Below are 15,511 nucleotides of genomic sequence, written 5' to 3' on the forward strand. Positions count from 1 at the left end.
GCCCAAAACAATCAAGGTATGTCGTCGGACAATGAAACACTTCTTAAATTACTTACCAATTTGTCTCAGGGGCAAAAGAATCAAACCAAAGCCATGCAAAACCAAGACAAAAGGGTGGATCACTTGGAGAAACAAATTGGGCAGATTGCGGAGTTTGTAGGACAATTCCGTGACAAAGGCAAGCTCCCTAGCTCAACCATTGTCAATCCAAAGGGAGGATTCGAATCTGCCAAGGCAATCATGTTGAGAAGTGGTAAGGAGGTCGGAACCACCCCAAGCACGTCCAAAACAAGTCAAGAAGAGGACGTGTTGCTGCAAGAAGAGGAGGAACAAGGAATAAAGGCCACGGCAAGGGTGAAAAAATCTTTGCCGCAGCCCCCTATTGTGCCAAAACCGTCCAACATGCCTAAGGTAAGTCCAAATTCGACTTTGTCAAGTTCTATTCCACTAAACGTGCCCTTTCCTAGCAGGTTTAGGCAATCAAAGAAGGAGGAGAGTGAAAAGGACATTTTGGAAACCTTTAGGAAAGTTCAAGTCAACATTCCGCTCCTTGATGCAATCAAGCAAGTCCCTAAGTATGCCAAGTTCTTAAAAGAGCTTTGCACAACGAGGAAGAGGATTTCAAACAAGGAGGTGGTCCAGGTAAGTGAAAATGTCTCTGCTGTGTTACAAAGGAAATTACCCCCTAAATGCAAAGATCCGGGTAGTTTTACAATTCCGTGCGTTATTGGTAATACTAAGTTTGAACAATGCATGTTAGACTTAGGGGCTTCAATTAATGTTATGCCATACTCTATTTATGCATCTATGAACTTAGGTGAGCTTAAAAATGATGGTGTGATAATTCAATTAGCCGATCGTTCTAATGCATATCCAAAGGGTGTTTTGGAAGATGTTTTGGTACAGGTTGATAACTTGATTTTTCCAGCGGATTTCTACGTGCTTGACATGGAGGATTCACCCCATTCCACCCCATTACCGATTCTATTAGGGAGGCCCTTCATGAAAACAGCCCGCACCAAGATAGATGTGTTTAAAGGAACTTTAACGATGGAATTTGATGGGGAAGTCATTGATTTCAATCTTTCTGAAAGTATTAAATTTCCTAAGGACGATCATTCTTGCTTTTCTATTGATATAATTGATGATTTGGCGCAGGAATTTCTCGATTCTTTGGAGAGGGATACACTTGAAACAACAATTGCACAAGGAATTGGGCAAAAATCTGGTTTTGCCGTGCCAAGAAGTGAAGATGAGGCCGAGATGGTTGCTGCACTTGAGTCATTGCCACAACACTTTGGTAAGCCTCCAAACCCGAGTCCAATTCCTGTTTCGACTAACAAGTTGTTACCTTCAGTGATTCAAGCACCCATTCTTGAGCTTAAACCATTGCCGGATCATTTGAAGTATGTCTATTTGGGAGACAATGAGACGTTGCCCGTCATAGTTTCCTTATCCCTCACAGCAATGGAGGAGGAGAAATTGATTCGGGTGTTGAAAGAGCACAAGACGGCCATAGGATGGACCTTGGCCGACATAAAGGGTATTAGTCCTACAACTTGCATGCATCGCATACTTTTAGAGGAGGGGGCTAAACCAACTAGAGAGGCTCAACGCCGGCTCAACCCTCCAATGATGGAAGTTGTGAAAAAGGAGATTATCAAGCTTCTAGATTGTGGGGTGATCTATCCTATCTCGGATAGCCGTTGGGTTTCACCGGTTCAAGTTGTGCCAAAGAAATCCGGAGTGACTGTGGTGAAGAATGAAGAAGATGAACTTGTGCCTACACGCATTCAAACCGGTTGGAGGGTGTGCATTGACTATAGGAAGCTAAATGCCGCAACAAGGAAAGATCACTTCCCTTTGCCATTCATTGATCAAATGCTTGAAAGGTTAGCCGATCATTCTTTTTATTGCTTTCTTGATGGTTATTCGGGTTATAATCAAATTGTCATAACGCCGGATGATCAAGAAAAGACCACCTTTACTTGTCCATTTGGTACTTTTGCATATCGTCGTATGCCATTTGGTTTATGCAATGCACCGGCCACTTTCCAACGATGCATGGTAAGTATCTTCTCTGATTATGTTGAAAAGATAATTGAAGTATTTATGGACGATTTTAGTGTGTTTGGAGACTCATTTGATGTTTGTTTGCATAATCTCACTTTAATCTTGAAAAGATGCATGGAAACTAACCTTGTTTTGAATTGGGAAAAATGTCATTTTATGGTTAAACAAGGTATAGTTTTGGGTCATATCATCTCTGAAAAAGGAATTGAAGTTGATAAGTCTAAAATAGATCTTGTACGTCACTTACCCTCTCCTACTTCGGTTAGAGAGGTCCGTTCTTTTCTTGGCCATGCAGGATTCTATAGGCGATTTATCAAGGATTTTTCTAAGATTGCACAACCACTATGCCGTCTCCTACAAAAAGAAGTAGCGTTTGAATTCACTAAGGAATGCACGGCATCATTCAACCAACTCAAGGAGTTGTTGACCACGGCACCCATTATTGTTCCCCCGGATTGGAGCCTCTCGTTCGAGCTTATGTGTGATGCGTCCGATTATGCTTTAGGGGCTGTTTTGGGACAAAGAAAGGACAAGAGGCCGCATGTCATCTACTATGCCTCACGGACGTTGAATGATGCTCAACTTAATTATTCCACAACCGAAAAAGAACTCTTGGCTATTGTATTTGCATTAGATAAGTTTAGATCATATCTTCTTGGTACTAAAGTAATTGTTTTCACTGACCATGTAGCCTTGAAGTATCTTCTCACCAAAAAGGAGGCTAAGCCAAGACTCATTCGTTGGATGCTCCTACTTCAAGAGTTCGATCTTGAAATCCGAGACAAGAAAGGGTGTGAAAACGTGGTGGCTGACCACCTAAGTAGAATGGTGCGTGAGGAAGAGTCCACCCCCATTTTAGAAACGTTTCCGGATGAGCAACTTCTGTCCATTAAGGTAAGAACCCCTTAGTATGCCGATTTGGTCAATTTCTTGGTGTCTAAGCAAGTTCCTAGTACCCTAAACAAGTTCCAACGTGATAAACTTGTTCATGATGCACGTTTTTATGTTTGGGATGATCCATATTTATGGAAATTCTGCCCAGATCAGATTGTGCGTAGATGTGTGCCCGAATCTGAATTTAATTCCATTCTTACATTCTGCCATACTTATGCATGTGGGGGACATTTTGGCACCCAAAGGACAGCCCTAAAGGTGTTACAATCTGGATTTTATTGGCCTAATCTCTTTAAAGATGCTAAAATGTTTTGTGTAACATGCGATAAGTGTCAAAGAACAGGTAACATAGGGCCTAAGGACCAAATGCCGCAACAATCTCTCTCCTTTGTGGAAATTTTTGATGTTTGGGGTATTGATTTCATGGGCCCCTTCCCTCCATCTTTTGGTTTCACTTATATCTTGCTAGCTGTCGATTATGTTTCCAAATGGGTGGAAGCCAAAGCCACCCGTACTAACGATTCTAAGGTTGTTGCAGATTTTGTGAAATCTAATATTTTTGCTAGGTTTGGGATGCCACGAGTTTTAATTAGTGATGGGGGTTCTCACTTTCGTAACCGCACCATTGAAGCTTTGCTCAAGAAGTACAACGTTACTCATAAGGTTTCCACACCTTATCACCCTCAAACTAATGGGCAAGCGGAGGTTTCAAATAGGGAGATCAAACAAGTCCTAGAGAAAACCGTGGGACCCTCAAGAAGAGATTGGAGTTTGCGCCTGGACGATGCATTGTGGGCCTATCGTACGGCTTACAAAACTCCCCTTGGCATGTCACCTTTTCGGCTTATATATGGTAAGCCATGTCATTTGCCCGTTGAGTTAGAGCACAAGGCACATTGGGCTGTGAAAACCTTCAATTTGGACATAGACGCTGCTGGAGTTCATAGGAAGCTCCAATTAGATGAACTTGAGGAGATTAGGAACGAGGCTTACGAGAATGCTCGCATCTACAAGGACAAGACGAAGGCTTATCATGATAAGATGCTTCGTACCAAAACGTTCTCCAAGGGGCAGAAAGTGTTGCTTTTTGATTCAAGACTTCGGTTATTCCCTGGTAAGTTACGTTCTAAATGGATTGGACCTCTTGTTGTTACTAATGTTTTTCCTCATGGTGCAGTCCAAGTCCAAAGCTTAAAAAGTGGCCACGAGTTCAAGGTGAACGGACATAGATTGAAGCCATACTATGAGAACTTTGTGGAGCATGTTGTGGAAGAGCTTCCCTTGGGTGCCGTGGGCTCCAATCTGGAGTGATTGGGTTCTTCGTCCGGCTGTACGACGTTAAAGCAAGCGCTACTTGGGAGGCAACCCATGCATTCAACAAAGGAAGACCTAGAAAGCACTCCAATTCCAGATTTCCGTTCCTAAACTCTTCTCTTTGTTGCTATTTCGTTTTTGCCATGTTAGGTTGTTTAGTTGTTGTTTTGTTTGTTTGTTTGTTAATTGTGTGAGTCTATGCTTGAAACATTGAGGACAATGTTTGATTTAAGTGTGGGGGGGTAACTAAAGTGTTGTGATGCAAATTTGTAGGGTTTTATCCACCATAACTTCTAATGTTGTTTCTTGCTGTTTTTAAGTGTTTTTAAACTGTTTTAGTGTGTTTTGACTTAAAAATTCGAAAATCCCATAAAAATTTGAAAAATTGTTTCAAAAAACCCAAAAAGAGTTGTTTTTGTGTCTTAGGGTACCTTCCAACACAATGATGAGGATTTGGTTTTAATTGCATGACTATTAAAGAATGTTGTAAACATGGCTGGAAGTTGATTTGTGCTTTGGTTTATGCTTGGTTATGGTTATAGCTTATGAATTCACATGTAATCACAAAAAGAGAAAATCAGTTTTTGTAACATGCTTGAAGGAAGAAACTCAAACTAAAGCTACATCCTTGTGAGACTTGAGCCTATAACGTTTTTTGGAGAGTATAAATCTGTGATTTCTTGTTTTGTAAAGTCGTTGCATGATCTCATCATTCTTTGCTTGGTTGCTACTTGGAATGCATTTCATTATAGTTCCAAATACTAGAACTCATGCCCATTTCATTCAAAGCATGATATTGATTGCATAACATCCAATAAGATGAAGTTGTTAGTAAAGCCAAAGCCAAAAAGCCTATCCCTTTTCACATGTATTGTAGGATTACCCCTTTTTGAGCCTTTTCAAGCTTATTTTCTTTGTTAGCCACATTATCCTTACCTAGCCTAGATTAGGACTTCCCATACCCTTGTTCTTAAAGGATAGTGAAGCATGATTTAGAATGAACTCCTTTTGATCAATATATTGCAGAAAATGAGTGTGGGGGAAGATAATAGGGCACGGCCAAAGAATGAAAAAAAAAAATAATAATAATAATAATAATAATAATAATAAAAAGAAAATAGAAAAGTGTTGAAAAGAAAGAAAAATAGTTGAAAAATATGTGAGAATGCTCTCACAAGTGTTGGTTATTGAAGGAAGGGTCCAAAAGAGTGAATTTGACCCTAATTGTGCATGAATCTTCCCTTATGTTTAAAAGTTGATTTCTGCCATTAAAAGTGAGTTTAAGTGTCAATTTCATTACTTTGCTTCCTATTGCTTTAAGAACCTTTGTTTGTCCTTTGCTTTTCCTTGTTAGCCATTACCCTTAGCCCCGTTACAACCCTCAACTTCTATCTTGATGTTATGTATTCAATATGTGGAGTTTGAATTTGGTATGAGCATATGGAATCATTGGTTCTCCTTCTAAGTAGTAGCATTCCATTCATGAGATCATATTCATGTCATTATCGTAAACCCAGAAAATGCTTTCTTTGATATAACATATGTGAGTGTTAGAATTCATATTTACATCAATCTTCTCACATATACCTAGTGTAGGGTGTGAAGTTAGAAAATCTGTGTGAAAATAGAGTGCATTCTAGTGAGGAATTGAGGAAATTCTCTAAGGCATGTTACTACATTCCAAATGTGTTTTAGTTGATTAAATGCGAACTAGTGAATGGTAACTATGATTAAGTGTTTGTTGAAGTGTAAAGAAAGCTAAATGTTGTGGGAATGATGTTCTATATTATGTCATGTTCGTTTGAAATCCCTGAGATACATGTTGGAAGATTTAGATTGTGTTTTGTTTTGCTTTTGGTTTCTTTCGTTTTGTTTTGCTCGAGGACTAGCAAAAGCTAAGTGTGGGGGAATTTGATAGGAGCAATATTTAGGCGACTTACTTAGCTTGTTTTCGTGCATTTATATTGTTAATTCATAGTTGTTTTAGTCATTTAAGCCATTTTCGTGTGTTTTTAGGTTCATATGGCTAAGGAAGCAAAAAGATGCATTTTGGAGCATTTTGGAGCAAATTAGAGATGGGAATGGATATCATATGCTTAAAGCCAAGTAGATGGACGAAATTGAAGACCAAACCATTCACTTATCACCCAAGTGTGTAATAGGATCAATTGGAAGGCAAGAAGGTATAAACCTGATTTGCAAGTTGTGAAAACAAGGAAAAAAAACACTCAAAACACATGCCATATGTGGAAATACCATTTACATCAGATTTGAGCCATTTAACTTACCTTAAACACTTACCTTGTTTGTCATCCTCTCAGCCATATTTTAAAGTAATGAAAACCTGATTTGGAGGTGGAAAATAAGGAAACAAAGTTCAAAACAAATGCCATTCTTAGTAAATCAGATTCTAGCCTTTTATACACACTTCATTCCAGCCACTCCACATGCATTTCCAACCCACATGCCCCTTTAATCATTCAACCATGCAGCCACACATTCACCCACATGCATTTCCACCCACATGCTCTCCCATTTCAGATTGCATCACACTTCATTCCACCCAAGCCACATGCACTCCCATCCATTTCATCATTGCAGCCACATATCCATCCCACTTCATCATTTCAGTCACCAAAACACTCCACATGCATTTCCAGCTTTCCACCAAGTTCCTAGCTGTCATATTCCCTCTTTTTCACCTATAAATAAGCATCCATTGCAGCCACAAAACATTCACTCTTCCATATTCAGAAAACCATCTCATATTCACATTCATTCACGCCAGAAATTCATTCCCTCTCTCTAACACAGCCATACTCCACCATTCTTCATATTTTCTGCCCAAAAACACTCCTTGCCTTCCCCTACATCCATCCCTACCCTAAACACATCATTCTACATCATCCATAACCCCCAAAACTCACCAAAACCCCTTGTGCCGCAGCAACTAGAGGAGAAGAGGCCTAAACGTTCATACAATTCAAGATTGAGTTGTTGGAATTTTTAGGTGTACTTCGATTCTTGTTTTTAATGTTTACTTTGTTATTACTCTCTAAGTTTGTTGTAATCATGAGTGGCTAAACCCCTAATTAGTTAGGGGAAAGTTTGAAGCCATGAACATGTTTGAAATATGAATTGATTTCTTCCAATTGTGATTTATTAAGTTGTGATTGCAATTCAATTATCATGTTTATTAAAAACTTGTTTTTGTATGTTGATTAGGGATGCATACTTAGTCTTCATGCATAAACTCGATGCTAGTTTATAAACGAGTTTCACCTAATCGTCACAAGTTTATAAACATGAGTAGTGAAGGTTGCTAGTCACAACCGCGTTAATTGAATTCTTGGCAAAAGTATCATGCATTCATAGTTACAATTGCCTCGTCAACACTTATAATTTTCATAGAGCATAATGATCTCTCATTGTATCTCTTCTATGCATTCATGTTGAGAACCATTGGAGAATGATTTGAATTGTCGCATGCATCATCCAATTCAATAACATAAGGAAAATTTGAGAGTTAATTAGTGCATCACGGTTAACTTGGGGTGTTGAGCATCATAGTTAATGAAAAACAATTGGAGAATCGATTCATATATAAATGTGTCATGTGTGGAGAATGGACCTCTAACTAATCCATCCATCATATTGTTTCCAAAATTCGTTTTACAATCTGCCTAGTTTTACAACTTGTTTTGTTATTTCAATTTTCGTCAAATCAAAACCCCCCTTTACTTTCTTGTTCTTTAGTGTTTAGAATCTGTTTAGTTTATGTTTTAAAGTGTTTTGAATCAAGCCATAACCTTAAATTCGTCCAAAATTGTGTTTAAGGTCAGAAACTGCCTATTTAGTGTTTTTAGGCAGTTTTGAGTCTTTTGAACCTATTTTGAGTCCTTTGAGTCTTTGTGAACGTTTTTAACTTTGTTTTTATGTTTTTGAGTCACTTTAGAGGTTTTAGCAAGCCCTCCTAATCCCCGGTCTAGAACGATCCCTACTTGCATCTTTACTACAATTTGACAACAAGAGGGTTAATTTGTGTGCTTAACTATTTTCGCATCAATATATCAAGATGAAGTTGTGTAGTTGCCACCATAGCCAAATAGCCTTACTTCCCATATTTCGTATATATTAGTTTTAACCCTGTTGAGCCTCGTTTAGCCTATTTTCTTTGCTAACCACATCACCCCTTACCTAGCCTAGTATAGGACAGTCCACACCCTTGTTCTTAAAAGATAGTGAGCATGACTTAAATGAATTCCTTTTGAGTACATTATGAAAGAAAATGAGTGTGGGGGAGAGAATGTTTTGTTGTTAAGTGTTTATGTATGTTTTGAGAGTCAAAAGAAAAGGAAAAAAAAAATTTGTGAAAAACATATGAAAAAGAAAAACAGAAAAGAAAAGAAAGAAAGGAAAAAGAGCTTGTTCCCCCTTGTTGTTCAAAAGATTGAGTTTTCATTCAAAAGTGAATTCTACGTTAATTCAAATGCTTTGCTCACTATTGCTTTAAGAATGTTTGTTTATCCTTCACCTTTCATTGTTAGCCAATACCCTAGCCCTGTTACACCCCTTTGACTTCTATCTTGATCGTTATGTGTTCAATAATGTGGAGTTTGGAATTGATATGAGCTTATGGAATCACTGGTTCTCGTTCTAAGTAGTGGCATTCCATTCATGAGATCATATCTAAACATGCTTATTAACTCCAGAAATTGCTTCCTTTGAAATACATATATGTGAGTGTTCGTTTTTATGTTTACATCAATCTTCTCACATATAACTAGTTTAAGGTGTGTAGTCAGAAAATCTGAGTGAAAATTGAGTGCATATATTGTAAGGAATTGAGCAAATTCTCTAAGGTATGTTACTACATTCAAAATATAGTTTTAAATGCTTAATTGTGAATTAGTATGTGGTGACTATGATTAAGTATGTACTTAAGTGTAAAGATAACCAAAATCTGTGGGAATAATGATTTTTAACATGTCATGTGCATTGGAAATCCTTGAGACGATTGTTGGAAGGTGTAGGTTGTGTTTTGTTCGTTTTGTTTTGTTTTTGGTTTCTTTTGTTTTGTTTTGCTCGAGGACTAGCAAAAGCTAAGTGTGGGGGAATTTGATAGGAGCATATTTAGGCGACTTACTTAGCTTGTTTTCGTGCATTTATATTGTTAATTCATAGTTGTTTTTGGCGTTTAAGCCATTTTCGTGTGTTTTTAGGTTCATGTGGCTAAGGAAGCAAAAAGATGCATTTTGGAGCATTTTGGAGCAAAATTGGACTTGGAAGGGATAACTTATACTTGGAGCAAAAGGAATGGACGAAATTGAAGAGTTGATGTCACAAGGATTCCTACTTGAAGTAGCCACACACCTTCCACATTTCAGCCACATGCACTTGTTCCTCCATCATTGCACCAACAACAACCAAACATGCACTCCCTTTAATCACATGCATAAATCAGCCACATGCATCTCCCATCACCATATCAGATTTCCATCATATTCACATGCATTCCATCCTTTAAAACATTGCACATGCACTCCCTTTAATTAATTAACCCACATGCACTCCCATCCATTTCATCATTGCAGCCAACACATGCTTTCACATGCATTTTCAGATTGTCCCCTTGCACATGCAGCCACATATTCATTGCACATGCAATTCCAACCCACATGCATCCTTTAATCATTCAAACATGCAGCCACATTCCCTCCTAGCTGTCATGTTCCCCCCATTTCACCTATAAATAAGCATCCATTGCATTCATTCTCATTCAATTCGTCCATATTCAGAAAATCATCCAAAACACCACCAGAAATCATCCGTGAGTTTCCCTACTAATCCAAGCACCACTCCAACCACTCCCCATCCCTCCAAAACACTTCACACTATCCCAAAACTCACCTTAGACCTTGTGATACAACAACGAGGAAGAGAAGAGTGCCTAAACGTTCATACAATTCAAGTTTGAGTTGTTGGAATGTTTAGGTGTTTCTTTGATTTCAATGTTTAAATTCAATTATCTTTGTTTTGTACGTATGAGGAATGGAAGAGAAGAGTGCCTAAACGTTCATACAATTCAAGTTTGAGTTGTTGGAATGTTTAGGTGTTTCTTTGATTTCAAAGTTATGAGGAACTAAAACCCCCTTGGCTAGGGGGGGATTCGAAATAAATGTTTATGCTTGCATTTTGATTTGATTACTTCTAATTGCGTTTCATAAGTTGTGGATTCAATTTGTTTAACTATTTGATTGATAACTTATTTATGTATGTTTATTGAGAGTGCACACTTAATTTTCATGCATGAATTTGACGCTAGAATATAAGTGAGTTTCACCTAATAGTTACAAACTTATATTCACAAGTAGTGGAGGTTGCTTATAAACAATCGCGTTAAACGAATTCTTGGCATAAGTTTCATGCAATCATAGTAACGAATGCCCCGTCAACACTTATAATTTTCATAAAGCGTAATGATTCTTGCTTGTATCTCTATTATGCAATCATGTAGGGGACTTGTGGGGAATGTTTTGGGTTGTCGTATGCAATCATCCAATTCAATAACGTTAGGAAGATTTGAAGGTTAATTAGTGCATCACGGTTAACTTGGGGTGTTGAGAATTCATGGTTTATTGAAATGCAATTGGAAATCATTTTATTATGCAAGTATAACATATGTGGAGATGAACCCCTTAGCTATTCTATCATCCATTCATTCCATTTCATCAATTTCATAGTTACATTCTGTTTTAAGTTTAATTTGTTCATTTAATTTAATTTCGTATAAACCTCAATCCCCCTTTACTTTAATGTCCAATTTAGTTAGAAAGTGTCTTAGTTTATGTTTCTAAGTGTTTTGATTCTATTTATTACACAAATTCGTCCATATTCACCAAAGTGCTCAAAACTGCCCAGATTGTGTTTTTAAGGCAGTTTTGAGTGTTTTGGGTGATGTTTGAGTCTTTTGGTTTGTTTTAGTGTTTTAAGCGTTTAGCTTCGCATTCTTTGAGTTTAGTTTAGTGTTTTAAACTTTATTTTACGTTTTTCAGTCAGTTTCCAAGTGATTTGCAATCCCTCCTAATCCCCGGTCCAGAACGATCCCTACTTATACATATACTACAATTTGACGAAAAGAGGGTTTAATTTGTGTGCGTATAAATCACGCATCACGTATGCAATCATCCAATTCAATAACGTTCGGAAAATCTGAGGTTTAATTAGTGCAATTCACGGTTAATCTGGGGCGTTGAGAATTCATGGTTTATTGACAAGCAATTGGAAATCGTTTTATATGCAAGTATAACATGTATGGAGATGAACCCCTTAGCTAGCTTCCCATCCATTCAATTCCATCAAATTCATATTTGCATTCTGCTTTAAATAGCAATCTGTGCATTGATAAGTCACATTTTGCATGCATTTATATCTTCCTTATTTGGTGTCTTTGTGATTGTTTTGGATTAAACTAGTCGCGTTTTACATTGTTTTGTGTTAGTGTGCAGCCAAGGTGTAATAAGATCAATTGGAAGGCAAATGAAGGAATGTGGTGCAATTCGACCACATTGGGTGGTTCTAAACAAGGCAAAAACATGCAGATTTCTTATTATTCCACATGGCTTGTGCCGTGTACCTCCTTGCCTAAAACATTCAGCCATATTTCCACCAACAAACACCATCATGTCATGCAAATCCCATGTGGTGCCAAGTCAGATTATGCACTTCTAAAACATCAAAACATGCATTCACATGCATGTCCACAACCTGACCCGTGCATTCCATTTCCCTTCTTCACTTCTCTTTGCAGAAATCCACATGCACCTCAATTAAACATTCCATGCCATTTCAGCTCCACTTATGCCCATGCCGTGAGCTTTCTGCCATTCCCAGAGTATTATAACCAATTTCAGGTTATCCACTTCATGCTTGCAGACATTCCACATGTGTTTTGGATTAAATAAACCACACACTTGCAGATCATGTCCATGCTTTGCAGGTATCATGCCAGAAATCCACTCATCCAACCATTTCATGCGATTCCATCTCCTTAATGCCCATACCGTGCACATTCATTCTCTTTTCAGAATTCCTTTCACATGGACCATGTCAGTTTTCCACATGCATTTCTGATTGTTCTCCATCATTAGCACATTAAGAAATTCACCAAGGCAGACTCACTCATTCCCTCCCTCGGATCCATTCGATTAGACACACCATTCTTGCTCTAATTTCTGGCCATCATTTCACTCTAATTCTCCCTCTCCATACCATCGGATTTTACATTCTTTTCCTTTCACAGAAACTGTCCATATTCTCTCCCTTTCCCATCCGCAAGTCTTATTCACCATCCAGTCCATTACACACCCTTAAACCTCTCCCATTTCACTCCATTCTCTGTCCAATTTCTGTCCAAGGGCAGAAACCATTCAACCAAGCCACTCTACCTTCATCCGCACCACATTTTGGAGAAGCAACACCAAGGAACTCTTCAAGGACTTCAACATCAGTTTTGCTTCAAGGGTTTCTCCTTCTTAATCTTATGTTCACTCATGTTATTTATTTTGATGTTAAACCTTTGTAAACATGAAGTGTAACTAATCCTCCTCTAGGGATTCGATGTAACCTTGTAAAGTTTGCCATGTAATTAAGTTAGAATGCTCATTTTGTCCATCTATTTCTTGCTTCATTCTCTGTTTTAATGGTGACTTTGTGTGTTGATTTTAATGTTTGATCATCATTTGAATTAATCACAAAGTTGTGTAGCCAAGATTAGAACACACATCATGTATAATCTTGGTAGATATGTGAATGAATGAAGGGAGTGTTTAGCACACATCCTGCCGAGTTAATCCCTTTGGTTTTATGAAAGTTTCTTGTACATTACATAATCTTGATTATGAACCAAAGTTGCACATCACAATTAGGTTCATGATTAGAGACATTTGATCAAATCCACACATCATATGGTTGATCATATCCAAGTGAAACAAACTCAAGAAATAGGTAGATGAATGAGTACAAGCTAACTTAACAAACATGGACTTAGTTAAGCAATGGTGAAACCGAATCCCTAGCTTCATTTCCATTGATACTATCCTATTACATTAGTTGTTGATTCATTTACTTGTGTTTACTTCATTTTCTCATGCTTTCAAGTTACAACAACAAATCTGTCTATTTAGACTAGTTTGATTCATTTCCAAATCTGCCTAGTTTGTTTAGTTTGATTCATTTTATAGAGTTCTTGCAAACAAGTAGTTACATAGGTCCAATTAGTCCCTGTGGATTCGACACCCTTACTTATGCCATTATACTAAATATATTCTAGCATTAGGAAGGAAATATACATCAACAAAAATGGCGCCGTTGCCGAGGACTGATTTCAGTCCCTTGTAATTGCTTGTTTGCTATTTTGCTATTTTGATTAGTTTCAAGGTTAATAAATTGTCGAATTGATAACTGGAAGTTGGTTTAAGTTGCATATATTTCGTGAGTAGAGAGGAAGACCTTAGCCATTCCATTATCCATTGGTTTACATCAATTTGCTTTACAATCTGTTTTCTTTATAATCTGTCCATTTAATTGCATTTCGTCCAAATACAATTTCCCCCATATTTTGTTAAGTTTTAGGCTTAGAATCTGTCTTATCTTGTGTTTTGAAGCATTTTGAGTCAAGCTCAAACCTAATTTTCGTCCAAAATTGAGTTTAGTGTCAAAACTGCCCAGTTTGTGTGTTTAGGCAGTTTTGAGAGTTTTTAGCTTGTTTTGAGTCTTGTGAATCTGTTTTGAGTCCTTTGAGTCTTTGTTTTGTCCAAATTAGTTAGAAAGTGTTTTGATTTGTGTTTATAAGTGTTTTGATTCAAGTTTCCATCCAATTTCGTCCAAATTAGTGTAGGTGCTCAAAACTGCCCAGAAAGTGGTTTTTAGGCAATTTTGAGTCTTCTAGTTGCTGTTTTGGGTTTTAGGATTGTTTAAGTGTTCTAAGCGTTTAGTTCCACATCCCTTGAGTCTTTTCAAACGTTTTTAAGTTTATTTTTGTTCTTTTCATTGTTGTTTGCTTCTTGATTTTCATTCACACTTGTGTTACTTTGTTTCAGGTAGTATATGTCAAATAAACTTGTTGAGTTAGGCCAAAGAATTGAAAGATTAAAGGGCCACACTTTGGACAACTTTGTGCCATCAAGTTCATCCCTAATCCGTGAGGAAGAGGAAAGGACTTCACCTAGTTCAACAAGTAAAGAATCTGAGCAATTTGATTGGGAAAGAGAGGAAGAGATGGCGGGCAACCAAGATGAACTTAGAGCTTTGGAGGACTTTGCTCAACCAATCATACCAAAATTCACCTTCATGCATCTTGCTGCCCACAGAAGCTAGAAACTATGATCTCAAATCTTCACATTTTCATATGTTTCCCTCATTTTATGGCTTACCTAATGAAGACCCTTTAGCTCATATTAAAGAGTTTTACAATGTTGTGAGTGGTTTACCTTTGCAGGGAGTAAGTGAAGCAAATTTGAGGATGAGAGTGTTTCCTTACACCTTGAAAGATAGGGCCAAGAGTTGGTTGATGACTCTAACACCAGGTTCCCTTACCACATGGGATGCCGTGGCTAAGAAGTTCTTGGAGAAGTTCTTTTCCACTCAAAAGACAGCCACTTTAAGGGGACAAATCTTCAACTTCAAACAAGATGATGGAGAACCTTTCAATGAGTGTTGGGAGCGTTTTAAAGGCCTCTTGATACAATGTCCACACCATGGGTTACCTTTTCACTTACAAATGCAAATTTTCTATGATGGATTAACCCAAAATTGTCAATCAACTGTTGATAATGCAGCAGGTGGAGCATTGAAGAAAAAGAATGCTCAAGAGTCATATAACATTTATGAGATGTTGGGGTCTAATGCTCAACACAAAGATTTAAGGGGTAAGAAAGTTGGGGTCTATGAAACAAGTTCTAATCATGAGCTTTTGTTGCAGGTAGCTAACCTAGAAATGAAGCTTGAATCCGTGCTCAACATGGTGCCAAAAGCTAATGAAGTGTGTGCCATTTGCAACATACCAAGCCATCCTACTCACCAATGTCCATCTAGGGAAGCTTACCCCGAGTATGTTCAAGAACAAGTGAACCTCATGAATTCTTACAACCAAAGACCAAGGAATGATATGTATTCCAATACATATAACCCGAGTTGGAGAGATCATCCCAACTTTTCATGGAAGAATAAC

General features: G+C 37.8%; 1 non-coding gene across 1 annotated transcript; it reads right to left on the reverse strand.

Moving 5' to 3' along the window:
* Nucleotides 1–14,938: 14,938 nt before the first annotated feature.
* On the reverse strand, nt 14,939–15,045 carry LOC137738515 (small nucleolar RNA R71). Its single transcript, XR_011068959.2, has one exon. It is a non-coding gene; the product is annotated as a small nucleolar RNA R71 (small nucleolar RNA).
* Between the last annotated feature and the right edge of the window lie 466 nt (nt 15,046–15,511).

This window comes from Pyrus communis, chromosome 2 (genome assembly GCF_041283825.1).
Source record: "Pyrus communis isolate YQ-2024b chromosome 2, ASM4128382v1, whole genome shotgun sequence".
Taxonomy (NCBI): Eukaryota; Viridiplantae; Streptophyta; class Magnoliopsida; order Rosales; family Rosaceae; genus Pyrus; species Pyrus communis.